Here is a 14275-nt window from a genome sequence, read left to right as displayed (position 1 = left end):
AACCACAATTTAACAAGCTATTCTAACAAATGATTAGCATAGCATGTGCTTTTCTTTAGCCATCAATTATGACACAGGGTAATGCAGGGCACAACTTAAGTGTCAAATTACAATATGCTATACAAAACCACTTTGCAACACAGCTTTCTGTTTGCTTAGCAATTACTACAGAGCACACGGTTTTTCATGAAAGGAATTGGTCAGAACTGTTTATAAGAATTACCACAAATGTTTATATATTTATATTATAAAGAATTAGTTGACAATTTCATAAAATTTCTCTTCAACAATTTAATAAAATGGCCGGGTTATTTCTCTTGTGTTGGTTGAAAGCTGTGCATACAACCAAAATGGTCTGGGTTGTCTTCTTCTTAAAATGAGATTCATCTATGATATGTGACAAAAGTAGAATAGTATTTTTCCAAGACCAAAGTATGAAAAGCCTTTTTACTAATTTGTCCACCAACAAAATTAAAAACTTTTATTATTTGAACTGCTGTATAGTGAAAATCTAAATTAGTGAAGTCTATAATCATTCTGAAGACAGAGTAATGTCTCTTTAAAATCTTCAATAAGGCAAACATGGATTTAAATGCAGAATAAAAAAATTTTTCAGAAATGTTCAAGTTGTAATTTTCACACAGTAATCACTATCTGAAATACTTGATCTATCAGTGGTAAAAATGAATAAAGGTTATCTGTCTTAATTGTAGGACCATCCATTAATTCATAAAACTCTTATGTGAATAAATACTTAATGAGAAAAGGGAAAAAATACACAAAACAGTTTTTATGCTGGTTTTTTCCGTTCTGCTGCTGTCCTTTCTCCTGCATTTGCCTAAAGGCTCTCAGTAAATTACACTCCCAGTAAATGACTGTAATTTACCCGTTGAATTCCCTTGTTCAGGAAAAGCACAAAAACACATTCCAGCATTTCCACAGCTCAAATTTACCATTCGGGATGTCAAGAACAATCCATGGGCAGTAATTTGAAACTGTTTGAACCTTCAAATGAGGGAAATTAGAAATGTTTTGAGAGCTAAGATTTTCAGTGAGGAGATAAAAACCTGATAAAAATCTCTTAACTGTTCTGTTCCTTTCTTCCCCCTCCCATATCAGAGGCAGAGGCCTATATAAACTATTCCACAGTGGGTGGAAGTGCTATAGAATATAGCATTAACAATGTAAGTCAAATTTACATTTTCTAGAATAGTTTTTAATGATAATACATAGTACATTAATGTCACACTAAATATTAAAAACATAGATCCTGCTATACACATTTTAATCACAACTGTTTCCCCATGCACTATCTACCCATCATTCAAAATAACTTCCTCCAGTACAACTTACATGAGCAAAGTTGCAAGGACTCAGGGCCCCAGGGATACCTAGCAGTCACTATTAACATCATTTTTATAAACAAGAACAAAGACTTTCTGTTTGGTTACATTTCAATACAGCGAAATCCCATGTACAAAGAAATGTAAACATTTACATGGGCCAAACTTGAATGGAATCATTTAATATTTTAATATTTATCACAGGCCAACATATAGAATAAACCAGCACAATCCCCAGTGTAAACACTTATTGCTGTAAAATACACACACACACACACACACACACACATACACACACACACATCCCCTACAGTTAAGAACATTCAATAACCAAAACAGCCTATTTCACTGTGTCTAAAGGCAGGTTTTCATATGGCAAAATGGTTATAAATCCTCATTATCCTAAATAAAATTACAGCACTTTAAACATTTCCAGGGAGAACATTCTCTCTTCTAAACAACTACCTTCGCGAGTAATAGGAAGCAATATGGTTGCACTTGTGTCACAGTTGGAAGCCTTTTTAAACTGTCGCCCTGCTAGCAAACTGATTCTACATATTAAAATGAATGTGTTGCTTATTTCAAGGGGAAAAATCATTTATAAAATCAAGACCATTATTAGGATATCGTGACTTACTTCCTCTTTAAAGTGAACCAGAAGTACAGATGGGAATAATCTATATATGTACATATAACTTCACTCTCTACCAATTTGGTCTTACAAGAAAAGATATTCTTGAAAAAAGAGGCTTTGCATATTTAACATTTAATAACCTAAATAGCCTATTGCCCTAAATATTTATGATCACAAACCATAAAGGAAAAAAAAAACCTAAATTTCCTTTCTAGGACAAAAGGTGAAGTCATTACAAATATCTCCAACTAAATGATAGAACTTTATAAAAGCAATACTATGTATGTATTCTTATCTACTTTATCTGACAAATGTATCCTTTTCCCAAGAGTTGTGTTGGTTATCAAGGAGCACCCTACTTATTATAATAGCTGTATGACTGCAACAGATTCATAATCTGGGTTACTTTAATAGTTGACCTAAGCTGAATTTGTGTGCCCAACTTCTTGTTGTGCCTGAAGTGCAAAGGAGAAAAACGAATGATAAACATTATCATTCAATGGGTAAATGTATTTCTCATGCTCAAATTTGTAATTAATTATGAAAATACACTGAAAGTCATAATGATACTTCTTTCTACGTGCTTTTATCTAGGTATACAATAGCCATATGATTTTTTTAATTCCCCATAGATGATGAAAGAAGTTATACATCCCCAAATAAAGGATCACAAACATCTCTTACAAGGTACTTACAGGGAAGTGCTGCTCTCTATGCAGTGGTTGCTTTGCTTGTTTATAAAATACTCTTTTTAGATTCTTCAACACTAGCATTTGTTAGCATTTAGTGTGAATGATTTAAAATTTTTACAGTCTCAGTCTTTCCTACATTTGGAGTATGTAGTCAATGACTATTTCCTGTATAATGTGTACTACCCATTGCTTAACTGGGAAAGGCAACTAGTAATAAAGTAATTAACTCCTCAACCAAGAGAGTATAGGTTCTGTTGTTCTTGATTGAAATTTTCTCAATTTCTAGACAATCACATTATCTGCTTCATAATTGCAAACCTGGATGAATTGTTTCTAAAAGTTGCATCATGGCTCATGCCAACAGAACCTATGAATGCATAAAAGCTCCTGTTTCTAATGTCACTGTTATCAAGCCAAAAACAATTATACTCATTTGAGTTATGGCAACCAATAAACTTAGATAATCACCATATGCAACACAACATTTTGGCACTTGAACTTAAAACTCTTGTAGACAACTATAGATTGCTTCTAATGCAGAGCACTCTTGTCCTACCCAAGGCTGCCAATAGAAATGCCAAAGCTGCTGAATACTGCGCATCCTAGTAATGCTGTCAGTAAATGGCACATTCACACAGCCCCCAATCCTCTCTTCCCAGGCATGGTCTTCTCCAGCTGCAGCTTAATTTCCTGTGACTTGCCTAATTACTGTAATTAAGGATTAATTGCCATTAATTATTCACACATAAGCTCATCGCAAATCATGGGGTAAATGTCTTATGAAAGCTGCCATACAAGCCATGTATAAACACACTGGGATGCTTCAGGCAGGCGAATCTATCACTCAGCCCTCAAGCAAATCTCTGTGCTTCTCTTACAAAAACAGCTATAACTCTCAGAAACTCGACAGTCCTTTCAGGTAAGCATTAGGTTACAAAGCATGTTTTCCTGTGGAAGCCACAACGGTTTTATTAGTACTATAAATGCTGTTTTATCTTTCCAACTGCTATTTTTATGTTTCCATTTTTATTCTACAGTGCTCAGTTTAGGACAACCACTTGCTTCAAGGAGGAATGTTTGCAGTTGCTACTTTCCCCATCACAGTTTGAAATAGTTCCATGTGGTTTACAACATATGACCATGCAACCGGGATCAGCATGCCAAAAAAGAAAAAGTCAAGAGATCAGCTACGCAACTAGGATGGAAACCATTTGATTTTCAAAATTCACAATTTCTGTCCTTGGCATAAAAAAGTCATAGCACATATTTAGTTGTTGCTAGGGTGTTCCTTATAAAGGTTACCAACTTGGCCACGAAAAAAAGTATCACTGACAAGAATGATTGAAAATGGCAAGAAAACAAAATAGCCTCGTATAGATTACTTTTGTATTAGTTGGGTTCACTGTTTTCATGACAGCATCTGGTATTTTCACAATTACAAAATACAGACATCATTTCTTTGCCAAGCTAGAAAAGAAACTGTTTTAAGTATTTCTGATAGACCCTGAGCTGATGAGAGAACTTAAATTGATGAGAACTAGAAACTGTAAGCCTAACACCTTTTTCTAGTTATGTAAGTTTACTATGTTTCAATGTTTTAAAACACTAGAATTCATTTTAACACCAGAATAAACGATTGTATATATTAAAAGACTTAAACTACATCAACACTATGTATTATCGCTGCCCTAGGAAATTTAAATCTAAGTAGGCAGAATGTTATTCTAATTGTTATGTTAGTTCCTTCTGCAGCAAATTAATGTATGAAACATTTTCATTTTGGTACATGTTTCTGTGTCTTCAGTTAAACATTTATGTAAATGGACCTTCTGTCAGATTTCTAATGTTGCAAATACTTCTCTAAAACAGCAACTTTTCAAATACATCATTTAAGAGTTCTTTTCCCCATTTTCTGCAGTGCTTGAAATGGGGGTATATAGCGACTAAATTAATTTCAGTTTAAAACCTAAGTTTAAAATACACAGCTTGAATAACTACAGACCATATCTACATGCAGGCAAAATACCAACTAAGCTTACAGAGCCATGGGCTATCCAAAATGAAGAAACTCAATATATAACTTCTACCGTCTAATATCTAATTGACAACATCCAAGTCTTAAGATGAAAGAATAAACTCCTTCATTCTTTGGTTCTAAATTCAATTCTAAATCTGTTGAAGTGTGCATGATTTCTGTAGTGATCACAGAGCATGTTTCCAGTAACCTATAGAGCCTTCTTTACAAATACCCAACCACTCACTTAAAAAACAGAACCAATGTTAAAGACCAGGCAGCTGAAACTACAAAATGAGAGAAGCAGCTCGGCTCTTATATATTTAACTTCTATTGCCCTCCCAAGTAATGAGAGATACACAAAGCCTAATAAAACTCTTCATTTGAGACACAAATCTTTTTCTGTAACATTAGATTTCTAAAACTGAAATAATGTTTACAAAGTTCTAAACTTTTTCATTGCTGAATTACATCTGTAATCCAAAATTGCAGACTGGAATTTAGTAAAAATAAAAAAAAAAATTTCCAGACAGGTTCTCCCTGTCCCCCATGCTGCAGTGCAGTGATCACAGCTCACTGCAGTCTGAAACTCCTGGGTTCAAGCAACCCTCCCACCTCATCCTCCATAGTAGCTAGGATTACCAGCATGAGCCACCACACCTGGCTATTTTTTAATTTTCATTTTATTTTTTATTATTTATTTATTTATTTTGCAGAGATGCAGTCTCATTATGTTGCCCAGGCTGGTCTCAAACTCCTGGCCTCAAATGATCTTCCTGTCTCAGCCTCCCCAAGTGCTGGGATTGCAGGCTGGGATTATAGGCATAAACCACTGCACCCAGCCCTTAGTAAATACTTAATGATAATGGATCCTCCCAAATCCACCCAATTGGCCTACTCCTCCCTGAAAAAACATTAGAGTAGGAAATTATTAAGGCTCTTAAGGATTTGTAAGTCTAGACTCAAATAAGGATTTCTATACATCTAAGTAATAATTTTAAAATTTGGCTTTGGGAGGCCAAGACAGGAGCATCACTTGAGGGCCAGGAGTTCCAAGATGCAGGAGCTACGGTTGTGCTACTGCTACACTCTAGCCTCGGACATAGTGCAAGACCCTGTCTGGATTTTTAATAATTAAAAATAATACTAATAATGATAATAAAATAGTTAAAAGTAAAAATTTGGAAACTAAATCAACAGGGAGATTCACAAAAGTTGATTCTGGTAGAAATGTATAATTATATTGCCAGTGATTATGTAAAACTAACTTAAATTGGTGATGAGTTTTTATTATTGTTTTTAAATTCTACCAAAAGTTCGGTACTTTAACTTAGCTGTCAATTTACAAACTAATTCCTATACTCCTATCCTACAGTCAGCAGCCAATGACACAGAGAGCTGTTAAAATCTACCATCCCAACACACAGCGTTACCATCAATGTCATCTAATTGATACTTCCCTATTTTTGTCACCTTGCCTTGATGCCAGCTGCCAAGCTCTGCCATGTCACTTTCCATTTATGGACTCCCAAGTCCCTTGATCTGGCTAATTAGGGTTTATGTGTTAATTGGAGTAAATACAAAGATGAGAGTCACAGGCACAAATTTCAAAGCACAGCCATAAATTGAGGAGCTGATAAGCAAGGAAAAGATGCCTTCATGAAACAAGTGTCAAGTTTATTTTATCACTGGGAAAGATCCAGAATTTCCTGTCAAAGTGACACCCTTAAGTTTTGAAAAGACTTAATGAGAAAAACATTAACTAACACATTGAGAACATTGCTCTATAGCAGTAAAACGCACAATATACCTAAATGCAGTTCAAGAAAGCATAACTCTCATTTTTAAAAAATGATTCTATTCAATAGGACAGTTTTTTATTTCTACTTTATTGCACAAAAAATGTACACCTTGCTTTTAATTTTTAGTAAGAAAACTCTAAAAGAAAATCCAGCATTTGAAAATCATGACACAATATAAGTGCGAAAAATGACACTTTCATTAATATTTTGGATATATTAAAACTTTTTCTGCTAAAATATAACTGTTTGATTTTTAAATAATTACCACAAATTACAGCAAAAGATTTTTTGAATACTATACAGACTTAGAATACTACATTCCAGATGCCTATCTTAAATGTCACTTAAGACTGAAATTAATTTAGAAAAAGCATGATTTCTGTAGTAATCGGAGTATTTCCAGCACCCTCCAGAACCTTCTTTACAAGAACATTACTGTCAGCTGGAGACACTGCTATTTGTAGCATCAGGTGATGAAGAGAAAAGTCAGATAATTAATATTGAAAATAACTGGAAGTGCTAATAAAGTCTCTTTGCCATTTTGCTTAAGCGTAATGAGTGGCACTTTATCTGTTGCACTGGTATGCTTGTTATAGCGACCTGAAATTAGTTAACAATAATAATGACAGTTGAGCACAGTGGCTCACGCCTGTAATCCCAACACTTTGGGAGGCCAACGCAGGCGGATCACGAGGTCAGGAGTTCAAGACCAGCCTGGCCAACATGGTGAAACCCCGTCTCTACTAAAAACACAAAAATTAGCTGGGCGTGGTGGTGTGCACCTGTAATCCCAGCTACTCAAGAGGCTGAGACAGGAGAATTGCTTAAACCCGGGAGGCAGAGGGTGCAGTGAGCCGAGATCACACCACTGCACTTCCGCCTGGGCAACAGAGTGAGACTCTGTCTCAAAAATAATAATAATAATAATAATAATAATAATAATAATAGTAGTAGTAGTAATAATAACAATAACAACAATGTCAACAATAGCTACTATTATTACTATTTACATTTTTATAGTTCTTTATAGCGTACAAAGAGCTTTTATGTATATTACCTGAAGTCTGGTAACTAACAGAAGTTAGGTAACAAAACATCTAAGGACCTTCCCAGAGAAAGTATTCAAACCATTTTCAGACTGATAATCATTTAGCTATGCCAGAACAACTCTATCTTCCAAAAGCATCCATGTAATAAAAGGTATTAAAAAATAAAAATAACTAGTGTTCACATCTATGTGGTGTTCCTCAAAATAATAGCTTAATATTGGTGAAACTGGTACATCAATAATCCTCAATCTTCCCTTACCTTTCTTAATGTTCTTTTAATCAACAAAATGTGGTATTTATTCTTCTAATAATTTGTGATAACTTAGGTTCTACAATTTGAAGATTCTCCTGAAGTCAACCTTATATTTCTGCTTTATGATTCTAACTTAGCACTTTCAACCCACTTGCCACAAGTTTGAAATTAATCAACTTTTTCAGCAAACAAAGGATTTTGGAATGAAAAAAGACCTTTCCTATGGGCTATCATATTAAAAGCAACCCTTATGTGTTCATATACCTTCTGATAAAGAATAGCATGTCTTTGGCTGGGCATGGTGGCTCACGCCTGTAATTCCAGAATGTTGGGAGGCCGAGGTGGGTGGATCACGAGGTCAGGAGTTCAAGATCAGCCTGGCCCATATGGTGAAATCCCATCTCGACTAAAAAATACAAAAATTAGCCAGGCATGGTGGAGTGCACCTGCAGTCCCAGCTACTCAGGAGGCTGAGGCAGGAGAATCACTTAAACCCAGGAGGTGGAGGTTGCAGTGAGCTGAGTGAACTGAGATTGCGCCACTGCACTCCAGCCTGGGCGACAGAATGAGACTCCATCTCAAAAAAAAAAAAAAAAAAAAAAAAATGGCATGTCTTTGTAAAAGCAACATTCATTGGAAAAGTTTTGACAGCAGTGCTTAAGATTTCTGAAATATGAAAAATACACAAATAATTTCATTTAACTCCTTCCATGGGAAAAAAAAAATCACTCACTTCTAGTGATGTCATCACTCAAAAGATATATACAAAAAAAAAAAAAGACTTCAAGTTCCTACATAAGAAGGTGAAAATATCACATAAAAACATCTGAGACCCACATCACCTCTTATATCACTAACAACTTTGTACAACTTTTTAAACAAAACTATCCTGTAACTTAGTGTGAGGTTTTAACTGAAAACCAAGCTAATTCCTACAAATTAACAGATGTCCCTGAGAAACAGTAAGAAACAAAGAAATGCATATGTGAACATCATCAGCATCCAAATGAGTTTATTGTAAGACTCTTTAAAGCACATCTGATCTTGGCTCCAGCCCGTAGTCTACCTTTCAACTTGCAAATGACAGTGTCACCAAACACTGTCCTTCCATCAATCAAGCTGGGTCATGAATATACAAAAGGCAGCAGAGAGGCTGGCTACCTCCTGCAGTTCAACTTGGCCTAATTATCTAGGCCTTTCTTTTGGTTACAGTCTGAAGGGTATACACCCAGTCAGCTGCTGGGCAGCCGGAGGCCTAATCAAGAGAGGTTATGCATACTGACCCTTATATGGACATCCAATGCAAGTTAAATGTGAGCACCAAATGTCATCTTTCTTATTCATCATTATGAAATTTCCCTCCCCTTTCGAAATACCAATCTGCTGCCATTTTCAGACACTCCTCTTACCCCCCTCCAAGCTGTCATTTCACTGTGCTTGCTGCCAGTTGAGTGAATTAGCATTCTAACTGATGTGCAGCTCTTCTCAGACAAATCCTTGAGCTGCGTTAACTAATGACTTCTCTCCAGAAAAAGGAACTGATAGTCAACCTTTGATAAAAGAGATTCCATTTCCACAAATCACAATTTACCATAATGGTGGCAAAATCAGTAAAGAGTTACTATGGTTGTATACTTTCCCTTGTGTTTTTTTCTCATTCCACTACCAAGAAACACCAACAAAACTGAATGGAATATAAAGCTGCTAACTAGTCAGGTGCACTGGGTATATCATGGTAAACTCTAAGCAAAACAATTTAATAACCAAAGGATTGGTGGGGTTGGAAAGAAGGCAAAAGATTAAGACTAATTCTCATATCTCATCAAATTGAGGATAAGTCTGGTAAGACGACAAACTGCCCCAATGCCCAGCACGTGACAGGTACTCAGTAATTGTTGATGTTGTTGATGATGATATTAACGATGATACAGATGTCCAAATGTAAAGTAACAAGGGCCAGAAGTAGGACTATAATGTGGAACTGAAGACAGGTTCAGATTCTGAAAATGTTATGGAGCATGATATGTAAAGTAGAAGTAAGATGGGAATAAAAGACTATATTGATAACTTGGGAAAAGTGGGAAAAAAAGATTATATTGTGATAAAAAATAGAATATATTAGTAAAGAGAAAACTGAGAAAAGGAGAGATTTTATGGGTTAAGCATATCTCTTAATTTCTCTGTTTTCACACACTTACGTAGCTCTTTGATATACACAACAAAGAGCTAATGCCATCTGGTGTAACAGAAGATACAACACTGATTTATAATGCCACAAAGTCCTAGAAGAAGTACTAGAAAGCCATATCTAGCTGAAACCCCAAATAGATTTGTCTAAAACAAGTGGAGTATGGGATGGAAATCGGAGGCTTATTTTATGATGAGAAAAGACTCTTTCATGGTTAGGTAGGGAAGGTTTTATTATTACGGTATTCTGATTTTTTGGTTTATGAAATCAATGTGCATTCATTCAACAAATGTTTATTTAAAACCTTCTATATGCCAATCCCACAGGATCCATGTGTGCCTCTCAGGGAAGAGAAATTGTGCATGACATTGTTCCTGTCCTCAAGCTGTTTATAATCTCACTAGAAAGACATACACGTGCCAGGTGCGGTGGCTCACCTCTGTAATCCCAACACTTTGGGAGGTCAAGACGGGCAGATCACAAAGTCAGGAGTTCAAGACCAGCCTGGCCAGTGAAACCCCATCTCTACTAAAAAGACAAAAATTAGCTGGGTGTGGTGGCACACCAGCTACCTGGGAGGCTGAGGCAGGAGAATCACTTGAACCTGGGAGGCGGAGGTTGCAGTGAGCTGAGATCGCACCACCGCACTCCAGCCTTCATCTCAAAAAAAGAAAAAAAAAAAAAGACATACACATATAAAAAAGTAAGATAACGCCACAAGATTTAAATGCAGCTGACCCTTAAACAACGCAGGGGTTAGGGGCACTAGCCCCTACACAGTCGAAAATCTGAGTATAACTTTTGACTCCCCAAAAACTTAACTTCTAATAGCCTACTGCTGACCGGAAGCCTTACTGATAACATAAAGAGTCGATTAACTTCTATTTTGTATGTTATACATATTATATACTGAGTTCTCCCAATAAAGTTACAGAAAATAAAATGTTATTAAGAAAATACTAAGGAAGAGAAAATATATTTACTGTTCATTTAGTGGAAGTAGATCATCACAAAGGTCTTCATCCTCATCTTCGCACTCAGTAGGCTGAAGGGGAGGAGGAGGAAGAGGAAAGGGGTTGGTCTTGCTGTCTCAAGAGTGGCAGAGGTGGAATGAAATCAGAGTATAAGTGGACCCACACAATTCAAACCTGTGTTGTTCAGGGGCCAATGATTAAAATCTATTTGTAACACAAACTAGAAAATAATATTGTTATATTATTTAATTCCATTCTTAACTAACTATCATTAAACACTACAAGTGGGAAATAAAAGCCAAATGAGTGATACAAAAAATAAGTTTTATGATTTAGAGGAGGAAGGCATCCTAAAGGAAGTACACAGCATATTAGTTAAAGGGGAGCCATAAAACATGATATTACATGTAAAGCATACTACAGAAAATGATATGGGGAGTTTTTTGTATTATTATTGAACTGTCAGGCAGAAATTAATTGTCCTTAAGGAAAGAAAGTAGACCAGTCTGACAAGGACAAAAGGACATAAGGGAGTGTGAGAAGTTAAGCCTTCTCTGAATCTTGAAACTTCTTAGATGCTTTTCTTCAAAATCCTATAAGCATGCATATCATTGTTTCTAATTTGTAACTATCACCAGCATCTGGTATATAGTTAGTATAAAATAAATGGTGGCTGAATGAACAAAAGAATGAAAACTCAATTTATAAATAGCGAAAAACTCCAGGCTAGAGAGTTTGAACTTCATCCTACAGGTGGTGGGGAATAATTACATGTTTGAGTAGCATGATATAAGCAGTATCATAGGAAGCTATATTAGAAAAGCAAGGTGGTGGCGGAATGTCAGGAAGACTGAACCAAGAACTACAACCAAGAATTCTAGTTGGTAGGTTATCAGAATAATCACTTACTGAGTGCCACCCAAATGCCAATTTTTTCAAATCTCTGCACCCGTTCTCTTAAAGTAGAATGTCCTTCCCTTCCCTATCTAGTTAGCCTTAATGAGCCTTCAAAAGACATACTTTTTCGCAAAGATGTTCATTATAATATTATTTATAGTAATGAAAACCAAAAGACAACTGAAATGTCCCAGAAGATGGAAATGATTAAGGAAGTCAAAAAACAGTCACTCAAATAGTATAGTCAATAAAATTATTCTAATAAATTAGAAAAATTGCTAACATGGAAAGTGCTTACATTATACTACTAAGGAGAAAAGCTCACAACATTGTAAAAATAAGTTATTTCAACTACAAAACAAAACATGTATAAAGAAATGAGAAGAATGAGAAGAATGCGAATTGGTAAGTTACTTTTTCTAACGGGTAATTTAGCAGTATCTATTATAAATAAAAATGTATGTACACTAGGAATTCTATGTATCTATCCCCAAAGAAACTCTAGTGCATGGGCCAGGGAGATAGATATGGAGTTTTAGTCATAGCCAGAAGCAGAAGTTTCCTCGTGCTTGCTTTTTGAAATCAGCATCCATCCATATTATTACTTCATGATTATGCAGTATTCAACTGAATGAAAGTAAAATATTTGATGTATTTATTGAGCAACTGATGGACTTTTGGGCAGGGTTTTGCCCCTTTTTGCTATGATAAACAAAGCTGCTATGGACATTCAAATACATATTTCTAGAAAGACATGTGCAAACTTTTCTCTAAGGTATCTACCTAAGAGAAGAGTTCCAAGTTTATAGGGTATGCCAATCTTTGATTTTGCTAGCTTTTGCCAAATTATTTTCCAATAATTGTACCAATTTATATTCCCACTGGCAATACATGACAGTTTCTGTTGCTCCTCATTCTTGCCAACACAGAATTTTAAGTTAATACAGATTCATTTAATGTATTCTATCTTGGTGAATGTTCCACGTGCACTTGAAAAGAATGCATATTCTGCACTTACTGGGTAGAGTGAAATTGTCAATTAGGTCAAGCTGATTGATAGTATTGTTCACGTCTTCTATCTTTACTAACGTTTCCAATGATAGTCCAATATTGCATTAATGACATAAGCTGAACCATATTATATGTCTATGCATTGCTGGACTCACTTTGGCAACATTTTGGGTTTTTTTCCATCTATATTGTGAATAAGACTAGCCTATCATTTTCCTTTCTTGTATTGTTACCTATTTCAATATCACAGTTACATTAATGAAATATAATTAGTTTTAGAGTATACTTTTGTTTGCAACAGTATATAATTTGTGTAAAATTGAAATCATCAATTCATTGAATGTTTAGAATTCCATAGAAAAATTCTCTGGTCCTGATGTTCTCTTTGTGGCAATATTTTAAACTACTGACTTTATTTAATGATTATAAGATTACAAACATTTTTTGTACCTTCTGAGACAGGATTTACTCATTTGTGTATTTCTACCAATATTTCATTTCACCCAAGATGTCAAATGTATTGACAAAGTGTTCAGGATATTCCTTCTTTTTAATTTCTGCCGTATATGCTTTATCTTCTTTCAGATCCAGTGGTATTTATTTGTGCTTCTTCTCTGTGTCTTTTCCTTCTTTCCTTCTTTTTTGTTTGCATTTGATAAATCTTTACCAGAGGTTTGTCAATTTCATAAATTTTCAAAGCACAAACTTTTGCTTTGTTGATGCTTTCCACTGTATCTTTGTTTTCTTTTTCTTTAACTCATCTTTAAGTTTTTATTACTCCCTTTTTTCTATTTTCCTTTGGGTTTATCTAGCTGTTCTTTTAAGTTCTGAAGTTGAATTTTAGCCAATTAACTTGAAGACTTTTAAAATCTTTATTATGTAAGCATTTAAAGCTGAAAATAATATAAAGCTTTAGTCATACTTCCTAAGTGTTGGTGTAAACTATACTTTTATCATTTTTAATCAGTTAAAGAATTTGACAATTTCTCCATAATTTCTTTGACTTGAGAATGATTTAGAAAAAATTTTAAACTTCCAAATGTCGTAGGAATTACTTATTTTTTAGTTATATTTATTCATTTATAATCACTTGTTTTGTCATAAGAGAATATGGTATGTGTCATGCTGATTCTCTCCAATTTGTTAAAGTTTGGCTCATAGTTAAGTTTTTTTCACTGTTCCTACATATTCTTGAGGAAAAAATGCATATTCTGTAGTTGCTGGTGATATATTCTTCACATGTCCACTGAGTCATTTGTTAATTGTATTATTAAATTTTTCTATATATTTACAAATTTTTGTCTGATTATTCTATCATTTGCCAATAGGGATATGATACATCTCCCCAACAATTAGGAATCTATTTCTCCTTGAAAGTCTGTCAATTTTTGCTTTATAGTTTGAAGCTATGTTTTTAA

At 34.8% G+C, this 14275-nt stretch overlaps 1 protein-coding gene across 2 annotated transcripts in view; it reads right to left on the bottom strand.

Annotated features, from left to right (window-relative positions):
• Window positions 1–14275, bottom strand: part of PBX3 (PBX homeobox 3) — a 234441-nt gene that overhangs the window by 82630 nt on the left and 137536 nt on the right. The gene's annotated exons all lie outside the window — the stretch shown is intronic.

Source organism: Rhinopithecus roxellana, chromosome 16 (assembly GCF_007565055.1).
Source record: "Rhinopithecus roxellana isolate Shanxi Qingling chromosome 16, ASM756505v1, whole genome shotgun sequence".
NCBI classification, from domain to species: domain Eukaryota; kingdom Metazoa; phylum Chordata; class Mammalia; order Primates; family Cercopithecidae; genus Rhinopithecus; species Rhinopithecus roxellana.
This window is presented reverse-complemented; position numbering and strand designations above follow the sequence as displayed.